Source organism: Procambarus clarkii, chromosome 85 (assembly GCF_040958095.1).
Source record: "Procambarus clarkii isolate CNS0578487 chromosome 85, FALCON_Pclarkii_2.0, whole genome shotgun sequence".
NCBI lineage: Eukaryota > Metazoa > Arthropoda > Malacostraca > Decapoda > Cambaridae > Procambarus > Procambarus clarkii.
This window is the reverse complement of record NC_091234.1, coordinates 21,578,448-21,591,198: the sequence shown is the minus strand read 5'-3', so window position 1 is coordinate 21,591,198 and position 12,751 is coordinate 21,578,448. Positions and strand designations below refer to the sequence as shown.

General features: G+C 51.1%; 1 protein-coding gene across 9 annotated transcripts in view; it reads right to left on the bottom strand.

Moving 5' to 3' along the window:
• Nucleotides 1–12,751, bottom strand: part of LOC123746665 (regulator of G-protein signaling 7) — a 390,003-nt gene that overhangs the window by 330,984 nt on the left and 46,268 nt on the right. The window contains exon 2 of one of the 9 annotated variants that reach the window (XM_069316818.1): nucleotides 995–1,083. The exons of the other annotated variants lie outside the window; for them this stretch is intronic. The gene's annotated coding sequence lies outside the window, so the exon portion shown is untranslated. The remainder of the gene's footprint in view (nucleotides 1–994; nucleotides 1,084–12,751) is intronic. 9 annotated transcript variants of the gene reach the window in all.

Sequence of the window (12,751 nt, the reverse complement as noted above, 5' to 3'; positions counted from 1 at the left end):
GGACGGAGGGCTCAAGCCTTCTCTGAGTGGAAGGCAATGGGGGCCAGGAAGGTAGGGTACTAGAGCACACACAATTTACACTGACTTGGGAAGCTGTAGAAGGCTGCCAGGGAGAGCGAGTAGGGCTCTTAAGATAGGGACCCGTCCTGATAGGGTACACAGGGGTGAATGGGACCTCTCTAGGGTCCGCGCCAGGGATAGAAGGTAGAGTGAATGCTGGTCTATCCTCTGGGTTGGGGAAGGTCTGAGGGGGTCTGAGGACCCCAAAATGATGCTCAATTCATAGTCCACCCACACCTGCCAGAGGGTGGACCCCCTGACACAACCACCCACACCTGCCTGAGGGTGGACCACCTGGCAACCACACACTCCTGTACACGAGCCAGGGGCCAGGACAGACAGCTCTACACCGGCCAGGGTCCAGGACAGACAGCTCTACACCGGCCAGAGTCCAGGACAGACAGCTCTACACGGGCCAGGGGCCAGGACAGACAGCTCTACACGGGCCAGGACACACGGGCCAGGACACGGGCCAGGGGCCAGGACATTTAATGGTTGCGCCAAAGGCCAGAGGTGAGGGCTGAGTGGGATCCCTTACACTGGTGTCTCTTTAACACCCTCTCCCCCCCCTCTCCCACTCATCCATCCACCTGCCTCTCCCTTCCTCCTTCCCTTCATCCACCATCCTCCCTCCCACTCATCCACTACCCTCTTCCTATACTACAAACCACCATAATACCCAATCTATTGTTATATCTTATGATGTCTGGACAAGTTATAAAACACACTTGATGCCTTAGGTTGGGTTGTTGGTGGACCGTGAGGAGGGGGGGGAAAAAAAGGCGGGAAAAAAGGCGGGAGAAAACGAGGTCCAGCGCGCGGACACACATGAAGAGTCGACGCGGTTCAGTAGTGAGAGGTCAACACCGGTGAGAGAAGCGATAAGAGGTCACGATAACACATCAACACAGTGTTGTAGATGCATATGGTTTACCTGTGCGAGGTGGTCGCTCTAAGAGGTGGTCACCCAGCAGGGGTCAGCTCCCAGCCTCCGAGCAATGGTGCCCCCCTGAAGCCGCTTACCTGTGGAACACAGAGACAAGTCATCAGTACACAGTACCCCAACCCTTGCCACCGATCCCTTCCACCACAACCCATCCTCCTGAGAGGATAGTACTTACAGTAACTGGTGGAAAGTACCCATATGTAGTGATGGACCACCAGAAAGTGCCAATATGTAGTGATGGACCACCAGAAAGTACCAATATGTAGTGACGGACCACCAGAAAGTACCAATATGTAGTGACGGACCACCAGAAAGTACCAATATGTAGTGATGGACCCCCAGAAAGTACCAATATGTAGTGACGGACCACCAGAAAGTACCAATATGTAGTGATGGACCACCAGAAAGTACCAATATGTAGTGACGGACCACCAGAAAGTACCAATATGTAGTGATGGACCACCAGAAAGTACGAATATGTAGTGATGGACCACCAGAAAGTACCAATATGTAGTGACGGACCACCAGAAAGTACCAATATGTAGTGATGGACCACCAGAAAGTACTAATATGTAGTGATGGACCACCAGAAAGTACCAATATATAGTGACGGACCACCAGAAAGTACCAATATGTAGTGACGGAGACCACCAGAAAGTACCAATATGTAGTGACGGACCACCAGAAAGTACCAATATGTAGTGATGGACCACCAGAAAGTACTAATATGTAGTGATGGACCACCAGAAAGTACCAATATATAGTGACGGACCACCAGAAAGTACCAATATGTAGTGACGGACCACCAGAAAGTACCAATATGTAGTGACGGACCACCAGAAAGTAACAATGTAGTGATGGACCACCAGAAAGTACTAATATGTAGTGATGGACCACCAGAAAGTACCAATATATAGTGACGGACCACCAGAAAGTACCAATATGTAGTGACGGAGACCACCAGAAAGTACCAATATGTAGTGACGGACCACCAGAAAGTACCAATATGTAGTGATGGACCACCAGAAAGTACTAATATGTAGTGATGGACCACCAGAAAGTACCAATATATAGTGACGGACCACCAGAAAGTACCAATATGTAGTGACGGACCACCAGAAAGTACCAATATGTAGTGACGGACCACCAGAAAGTAACAATGTAGTGATGGACCACCAGAAAGTACCAATATGAAGTGATGGACCACCTGAAAGTACCAATATGTAGTGATGGACCACCAGAAAGTACCAATATGTAGTGACGGAGACCACCAGAAAGTAACAATGTAGTGATGGACCACCAGAAAGTACCAATATGTAGTGACGGACCACCAGAAAGTACCAATATGTAGTGATGGACCACCAGAAAGTACTAATATGTAGTGATGGACCACCAGAAAGTACCAATATATAGTGACGGACCACCAGAAAGTACCAATATGTAGTGACGGAGACCACCAGAAAGTACCAATATGTAGTGACGGACCACCAGAAAGTACCAATATGTAGTGATGGACCACCAGAAAGTACTAATATGTAGTGATGGACCACCAGAAAGTACCAATATATAGTGACGGACCACCAGAAAGTACCAATATGTAGTGACGGAGACCACCAGAAAGTACCAATATGTAGTGACGGACCACCAGAAAGTACCAATATGTAGTGACGGACCACCAGAAAGTAACAATGTAGTGATGGACCACCAGAAAGTACCAATATGTAGTGACGGACCACCAGAAAGTACCAATATGTAGTGACGGACCACCAGAAAGTACCAATATGTAGTGACGGACAACCTGAAAGTAACAATGTAGTGATGGACCACCAGAAAGTACCAATATGAAGTGATGGACCACCAGAAAGTACCAATATATAGTGACGGACCACCAGAAAGTACCAATATGTAGTGACGGAGACCACCAGAAAGTACCAATATATAGTGACGGAGACCACCAGAAAGTACCAATATGTAGTGACGGAGACCACCAGAAAGTACCAATATATAGTGACGGACCACCAGAAAGTACCAATATGTAGTGACGGAGACCACCAGAAAGTACCAATATGTAGTGACGGACCACCAGAAAGTACCAATATATAGTGACGGACCACCAAAAAGTACTATATATATAGGTAGTGTTGATAAGAGTTACTTTAAGTACTTTCGTTTACCCGGAACCCTAGGACTACGAATCCCGAGCGACGTCCACTCAACCGTCAGGCCCATTCACCATATATGACACTGCATCATAAAAGCTTCGAGGAAACCCTTTACGAAGGTCCCACAGGGAAATGATTTAAGAAGTAGTGGGAAAGATTATTCAGATTAATATTAAAATAAAATGCTTCGGTAGTTACTTGGGTCAGGGTAGTTAATTAGGGCAGGTATAGGATAAGATACCTATACTCCTTGTATAACACTTATGTCAGACCAATCCTGGAGTATGCAGCTCCAGCCTGGACTCCATACCTAGTTAAACACAAGACAAAGTTAGAGAAGATTCAGGAGGTATGCCACCAGGCTCGTCCCGGAACTGAGAGGTATGAGCTACGAGGATAGGCTAAGGGAGCTGAAGCTCTCATCCCTGGAAAACAGAAGAGTAAGGGGGAGACATGATAACCCCCTACAAAATTCTCAGGGGAATTGATAGCCGATAGAGAAACTAGAGCAATTAAGCACTTAATCACTGAAGGTGATTAAGGTGCTTTTACAAGCTCAGGTTATATAGTTACATCACATACATACATTGTATAATTGATACATTACATGGGTAATCTTGGGTACAAGTCCAATATATCATCAAGTGTTCCAGTACTCATATAGTAACTACACAGTTCAGCATACCTCAGCCCAGGAGGGTGAAAGTCAGTCAGTATGGGACATTCTACAATATAATGTTCAAGAGAGTGCATGTTTTCTCTTTCACAAAGTTGACACATTGTGTACTCGACATTTGGGTTTTGAGAAAGCTGCCAGATACGTCTATATCCCAGGCGTATTCTGGCCACTATAACATCACATTGCCGGGTTCTTGTTCTATTAGTCCCATATGTGAATGTTTCCTCACGATATCTATCATAATATTTAATGGTACAACTTTCAGGTCTTTGTGAATTTGTTAGGTCGGTGAGATTTTCATTAGATATTTGTTTAAGTATTCTCTTTGTCACTGCTAATGAAACACCCATATTAATTTCTACCACTGGTTTTCTACAGGCTGACTTAGCAAGCATATCAACAGTGTCATGCCTTGAGATGCCAACATGTGATGGTATCCATAGGAACTTAATTTCAAATCTGTTTTCTTTAGCAGTCCACTGCCTTTGTCTTAAAAATTCAGTGGCAAGGTATATGCCTGCAAGTTCGGTTTGAGTTGTACTTGCCCAGTCATTGACGCGCTTCATTGCTGTATGTAAGAGAGAAGATTGTTCAAATATATTACATGCACATCCGGTACATTGTCCACCTTCTACAGAGCCGTCGGTGTAGCACTGATACACATCGTTACCCATGCCCGAGTACTTTCAGTGATGCTTTTCAGTGTTAACTGTTTTAATAATGTAGTGTGCACACTATCTTTCTTGGGCGCATTTACAAAATCAACTGATAGATCCCAGTTATCCCATGCTGTAATTGACTGATTAATCATTAGTTGAGTTGGGTACATATTTAATATTTTGATGGAGTTGGCTACCTTGTAGAACCAATATACATAATCGGATTTCGTTCTTCTTCTATAGACCTCAGGTGAGTGTAGCATATTAGAAAGTTTAGCTTGAAACTTCATGTGTTGTCTAGATCTACTCAATGCCTTCACGCCGAAAACTGTGCTAAGACAAGATTCTCTCACTTATGGTAGGTAATTTTAACTCTGCTCTCATGTTAACTATTCTCGTGGACTTTGGAGCCCCAAGAATGAGACGCATAGCTTCATTTTGCAAGGTTTCAAGAGATTTCAGCTCTGTCAGTATACAGTGTGAGATGTAGAGCATTGTAGTCGATCACAGAGCGTATAAATGATACATAAAACATTCTAGCAAGTCTTACATTAAGTCCGTGATTGACACCAACAAGGACCCGCAAGGGCTTTAATCTCTCCCAAAGTCTCCTCTTGAGAGAAGAAAGGTACCCAGGGTCGTTAATGGTACCCAGGGTCGTTAATGGGGACACCAAGGTACCCGAGGTCATTGACCAGTAGTCCCCGACGACACACACCTGGGGTCATTGACCAGTAGTCCCCCACGACACACACCTGGGGTCATTGACCAGTAGTCCCCCCCCACGATACACACCTGGGGTCACTGACCAGTAGTCCCCCCCCCCACGACACACACCTGGGGTCATTGACCAGTAGTCCCCCACGACACACACCTGGGGTCATTGACCAGTAGTCCCCCCCCCACGACACACACCTGGGGTCACTGACCAGTAGTCCCCCCACGACACACACCTGGGGTCATTGACCAGTAGTCCCCCACGACACACACCTGGGGGTCATTGACCAGTAGTGCCCCCCCCCCCCCACGACACACACCTGGGGTCATTGACCAGTAGTCCCCCCACGACACATACCTGGGGTCATTGACCAGTAGTCCCCCACGACACACACCTGGGGTCATTGACCAGTAGTCCCCCCACGACACACACCTGGGGTCTTTGACCAGTAGTCCCCCACGACACACACCTGGGGTCATTGACCAGTAGTCCCCCCACGACACACACCTGGGTTTATTGACCAGTAGTCCCCCACGACACACACCTGGGGTCATTGACCAGTAGTCCCCCCACGACACACACCTGGGGTCATTGACCAGTAGTCCCCCACGACGCACACTTGGGGTCATTGACCAGTAGTCCCCCCCCACGACACACACCTGGGGTCATTGACCAGTAGTCCCCCCCCCACGACACACACCTGGGGTCATTGACCAGTAGTCCCCCACGACACACCTGGGGTCATTGACGAGTAGTCCCCCCCCAAGATACACACCTGGGGTCATTGACGAGTAGTCCCCCCCCCAAGATACACACCTGGGGTCATTGACCAGCAGTCCCCCCCCCCCAAGATACACACCTGGGGTCATTGACCAGTAGTCCCCCCCAAGATACACACCTGGGGTCATTGACCAGTAGTCCCCCCCCCAAGATACACATCTGGGGTCATTGACCAGTAGTCCCCCACGACACACCTGGGGTCATTGACCAGTAGTCCCCCACGACACACACCTGGGGTCATTGACCAGTAGTCCCCCACGACACACCTGGGGTCATTGACCAGCAGTCCCCCACGACACACACCTGGGGTCATTGACCAGTAGTCCCCCACGACACACACCTGGGGTCATTGACCAGTAGTCCCCCCCACGACACACACCTGGGGTCATTGACCAGTAGTCCTCCACGACACACACCTGGGGTCATTGACCAGTAGTCCCCCCTCCACGACACACACCTGGGGTCATTGACCAGTAGTCCCCCTCCACGACACACACCTGGGGTCATTGACCAGTAGTCCCCCCCTCCACGACACACCTGGGGTCATTGACCAGTAGTCCACCACGACACACACCTGGGGTCATTGACCAGTAGTCCCCCACGACACACACCTGGGGTCATTGACCAGTAGTCCCCCCTCCACGACACACCTGGGGTCATTGACCAGTAGTCCTCCACGACACACACCTGGGGTCATTGACCAGTTGTCCCCCACGACACACACCTGGGGTCATTGACCAGTAGTCCTCCACGACACACCTGGGGTCATTGACCAGTAGTACACCACGACACACACCTGAGGTCATTGACCAGCAGTCCCCCACGACACACCTGGGGTCATTGACCAGTAGTCCCCCACGACACACACCTGGGGTCATTGACCAGTAGTCCCCCACGACACACACCTGGGGTCATTGACCAGTAGTCCACCACGACACACACCTGGGGTCATTGACCAGTAGTCCCCCACGACACACACCTGGGGTCATTGACCAGTAGTCCCCCCCCCCACGACACACCTGGGGTCATTGACCAGTAGTACACCACGACACACACCTGAGGTCATTGACCAGTTGTCCCCCACGACACACGCCTGGGGTCATTGACCTGTAGTCCCTCACGACACACCTGGGGTCATTGACCAGTTGTCCCCCACGACACACACCTGGGGTCATTGACCAGTAGTCCTCCACGACACACCTGGGGTCATTGACCAGTAGTACACCACGACACACACCTGAGGTCATTAACCAGCAGTCCCCCACGACACACACCTGGGGTCATTGACCAGTAGTCCTCCACGACACACACCTGGGGTCATTGACCAGTAGTCCCCCACGACACACACCTGGGGTCATTGACCAGTAGTCCCCCACGACACACACCTGGGGTCATTGACCAGTAGTGCCCCACGATACACACCTGGGGTCATTGACCAGTAGTCCCCCACGACACACACCTGGGGTCATTGACCAGTAGTCCCCCACGACACACACCTGGGGTCATTGACCAGTAGTCCCCCACGACACACACCTGGGGTCATTGACCAGTAGTCCCCCACGACACACACCTGGGGTCATTGACCAGTAGTCCTCCACGACACACACCTGGGGTCATTGACCAGTAGTCCCCCCCACGACACACACCTGGGGTCATTGACCAGTAGTCCCCCCCCACGACACACCTGGGGTCATTGACCAGTAGTCCCCCCCCCACGACACACACCTGGGGTCATTGACCAGTAGTCCCCCCCACGACACACACCTGGGGTCATTGACCAGTAGTCCCCCCCCCACGACACACACCTGGGGTCATTGACCAGTAGTCCTCCACGACACACCTGGGGTCATTGACCAGTAGTCCCCCCCCACGACACACACCTGGGGTCATTGACCAGTAGTCCCCCCCCCCCCACGACACACACCTGGGGTCATTGACCAGTAGTCCCCCACGACACACACCTGGGGTCATTGACCAGTAGTCCCCCCCCCCACGACACACCTGGGGTCATTGACCAGTAGTCCCCCACGACACACACCAGGGGTCATTGACCAGTAGTGCCCCACGACACACACCTGAGGTCATTGACCAGTAGTCCCCCACGACACACACCTGGGGTCATTGACCAGTAGTGCCCCACGACACACACCTGGGGTCATTGACCAGTAGTCCTCCACGACACACACCTGGGGTCATTGACCAGTAGTCCCCCACGACACACACCTGGGGTCATTGACCAGTAGTCCTCCACGACACACACCTGGGGTCATTGACCAGTAGTGCCCCCCCCCCACGACACACACCTGGGGTCATTGACCAGTAGTCCCCCCCACACGACACACACCTGGGGTCATTGACAAGTAGTCCCCCCCCCCCACGACACACACCTGGGGTCATTGACCAGTAGTCCCCCACGACACACACCTGAGGTCATTGACCAGTAGTCCCCCACGACACACACCTGAGGTCATTGACCAGTAGTGCCCCACGACACACACCTGAGGTCATTGACCAGTAGTCCCCCACGACACACACCTGGGGTCATTGACCAGTAGTCCCCCACGACACACACCTGGGGTCATTGACCAGTAGTCCTCCACGACACACACCTGAGGTCATTGACCAGTAGTGCCCCCCCCCACGACACACACCTGGGGTCATTGACCAGTAGTCCCCCACGACACACACCTGGGGTCATTGACCAGTAGTGCCCCCCCACGACACACACCTGGGGTCATTGACCAGTAGTGCCCCCCCCCACCACCACGACACACCTGGGGTCATTGACCAGTAGTCCCCCACCACGACACACCTGGGGTCATTGACCAGTAGTGCCCCCCCCCCCCACGACACACACCTGGGGTCATTGACCAGTAGTGCCCCCCCCCACGACACACACCTGAGGTCATTGACCAGTAGTGCCCCCCCCACGACACACACCTGGGGTCATTGACCAGTAGTCCCCCCCCACGACACACACCTGGGGTCATTGACCAGTAGTCCCCCCCCCCCCCCACGACACACACCTGGGGTCATTGACCAGTAGTCCCCCCCCACGACACATACCTGGGGTCATTGACCAGTAGTGCCCCCCCACGACACACACATGGGGTCATTGACCAGTAGTGCCCCCCCCACGACACACACCTGGGGTCATTGACCAGTAGTGCCCCCCCCACCACGACACACCTGGGGTCATTGACCAGTAGTCCCCCACGACACACACCTGGGGTCATTGACCAGTAGTGCCCCACGACACACCTGGGGTCATTGACCAGTATTCCCCCCCCCCCACGACACACACCTGGGGTCATTGACCAGTATTCCCCCCCCCCCCCACGACACACACCTGGGGTCATTGACCAGTAGTCCTCCACGACACACACCTGAGGTTACTATGCGCCTTAATCTGAGCTACGACATGCGTCTTCAGGCGTATCTGGGATCCTCTTCGATGTAGGTTCGAACCCTCGTCACGGCCCTTATGGATCTGTTCTCTTGCCCCTTGGTCACAACTTCAAGTTCGATCATGTAGTCTAAGACTAGGATACAATGGTCACTGGCTCCTAGTGGTATTTCATGTTTCAAATATTCGACGTCTTCTACATTCTGGGTGAAAATCAGGTCTAATAAGCTCGGTGTATCCCCTCCACTTTCCCTTGTGTCTTCCTTCACATGTTGTGTTTGGAAATTCCTGTCTGTAACTTCTACTAACTTTGCTCCCCGCGTTTCTTCCCCGTCATGGGGATTCCTTGATTCCCAATTGATCTCTCCATGATTTAGCTCCCCCATGACCAGCAGTTTCGCTCATTTTTTGAGCTAATGTTGCTGCCCTTTGCAGTTCATCTATACATGCTTCCTTGTTGTCATCATACTCCTGCCTGGGTCTTCTACTGTTTGGTGGGGGAGTGTAGATTATCAAGATCACAAGCTTCCTACTGCTGTCAGAGTTCCATGTATGGAGCTTGTGCTGTCATTGGTACCTCGATTTTCCAAGTCTTCAAACTTCCATTTCCGCTTTATTAGGAGTGCCACTCCCCCTCCCTGTCTCTGTGCCCTCTCTTTTCTTATCACTTGGTAGGAGAGTAGGAGTAGGCATCCATCAGTCTCAGGAGACTATGGAGTTGCGCTCTGGTTGTCGGTTTGGAGTGGCCTCACCAGGGCGCAAAGCCAGGGTAGGTTGATACGGGGGAGAAGCTGTTACCCATGCAGCAGGTCCCCCCTCTCCACGGCGCTGAAAGTCTCCAATGGAAAGGCACACACCAATACGATTGGTACCCCTCTGGAAAGATAGCACCCGAGATCATGTCATTTATTTTAGTTTCCACTATTGCAACTTTGTCTCGGTCTACCTAACTCTTATCTCTTCTGCTTTTATTGGATACCCCATCAGCATTTGTGTACCAAACCTTGAGACTTCTTGGAAACTCTGGTACAAGAGTTCACATTTCTCTGGGGGTCTGGAAGGTGTCTGGGGGGGGACGAAAGGGGGCTGGAGGGGGTTCCTAGGGGCGAGTGGGGTCTGGGCATCTAGGGGGGGGGTATGAAGGGCATTAATGGGTCTACAAATTAGGGATGGTCTGAATGGCATACTGAGGCTGAGAGTCAGACAGAGGTCGAGAGGTTGGGGGGGTAGGATAGTGGGGGTGGAGGGCTGAGGGGAGAATGGCGCATGGGTGTTGAGAGTGGGAGAGAGATTGTATTAGTCAGGGAGGAATCAGGGGTAGGTGTGGGTTTTGGGGTAGAAGAGAAGAGGGAGATGGGGTCAAAATGTGAGGGGGGTCATATGGGAGATGGGGTGCAGAGGGGCGAGGGCTGGGTGGGGTATGGGGGTGAGGGGAAGAGGGGGCATTGGGATCTGAGATGGAGCAGGTAGAATTGAATGCAATGGGGGTAGAAGGGGCAGGAGAATTACAGGGGTTAGTAGGGGAGGATGGGTGGGAAGGTTCGGCTTGGGGAGTGTATGGCTTGGCCGGATAGGGTCATTGAAGGGTGTGATGTAGCAGGTTAAGTTGGGTGCAAGTGTGGAGGAAGGAGCAGGGGAGTTGTTGGGGGTTGAAGCAGGGGTGAGTCTTGGAGGGGTGTGACTTGGGAAGGAGTAGTGGTGCGAGAAGGGTGCCGGTTGTGTGCATGGCAGGTTAGCCTTGCAACCAGCTGTTCAACTAGCTGTTCATCTTTCGTCATATACCCCTTAAAAACCACATTGTAATGGGTTTCACTGCCTCTGAGTAATTGTTGGTTCTTCATTATGTAACCCCCTGCCTCTACGTTAGTAAATTGTACCAGAACAGGTCGAATCTTGTTATATTTGTAAGGTCCAATGCGGCGGTTCGGTTCCACCTCGTTTCCTGCTATCTCGGCCCTAATACATCTCAAAATTTCAATTCAAATTTTTCCATTTCTATCATTTCATGCCTCGATGATGCCTTAGATTCGAGTAATCCTTGGAGGATAATTGACCGCCTTCTCAGTGATTCACTTTAATGCTGGTATCTCCTTCCCTGGATATCCTGCCCCGTTCCTCCCTCACTCACTAACTCATCCCCCACTAATCCACTGTCCCTAGCCATGCTGTTAATCCTGCCTAATTCATTTGCAAGCCGAGCACGTTCACTCTCCCATCCTTCCCTACTCTTCCTATTTTCTCCCTGAATATAGTGTCCCAACTGTTGTTTGTGCCTCAACCTCATCCTGTATTTGTTGAAAGATCTCACTTAACACCCTGGATTAGATCCTCTATCCAAGCGTTCCTCAATTTTTTTTTTTATTTTTTTTTGAGATATATACAAGAGTTGTTACATTCTTGTAGAGCCACTAGTACGCGTAGCGTTTCGGGCAGGTCCCTGGAATACGATCCCCTGCCGCGAAGAATAGTTTTTTCATCCAAGTACACATTTTACTGTTGCGTTAAACAGAGGCTACAGTTAAGGAATTGCGCCCAGTAAATCCTCCCCGGCCAGGATACGAACCCATGACATAGCGCTCGCGGAACGCCAGGCGAGTGTCTTACCACTACACCACGGAGACTGTGAATTTCTGTATCAGCTTGTCTACAACCCTATCCTCCTCCTCTTCCCTGCTACTACTTGACCTAAAGGTCCTTCCTGATATCATTGCATTAAACAATCTTACCCAACAGGCGTTCCAATTACCTTGCACGACCTGCTACACAAATGGCGAGCAAGTACCGAGGAGTCTCTCCACGCGGTTTGTCAGTTAAGGGTTGCGGCTGGTGAGAGGACATAGTTGGTCACAGACTGAGGCTGGTGAGGTCAAGGGTCAGCGCGAGGTCACGGGTCAGCCGAGAGGTCACCTCTCCTTCACAATTGTGCCAATTGCCACAACTTGTTCAACTTTTATTATCAATGTCGCTATTTCTACATTATTTCGTCACTTTCTTATGGTTTGAGTCAGTTTACGAGTTATTCATTCACTCGTACACACTTTTTCACTTCAATGTATTCTGATTATCCCTCCCAATTCACTCCCAAGAGCTTCCCAAACCACAGCCTGTCCACCACAACTGAAGACGTAATACTGTGTGTGTGTGTGTGTGTGTGTGTGTGTGTGTGTGTGTGTGTGTGTGTGTGTGTGTGTGTGTGTGTGTGTGTGAAGAGAGAGAGGGGGGGTGGCGTGAGGGAGAGGGATAATAAGAGGATGAGGACAGGCAAGAGGGTGGGACAGAGGGTCAATGTCTGAGGGTGAGGGGGAAAGGGGGCGTCTCAGGAGAGTGAGAGGGAGTAGGGA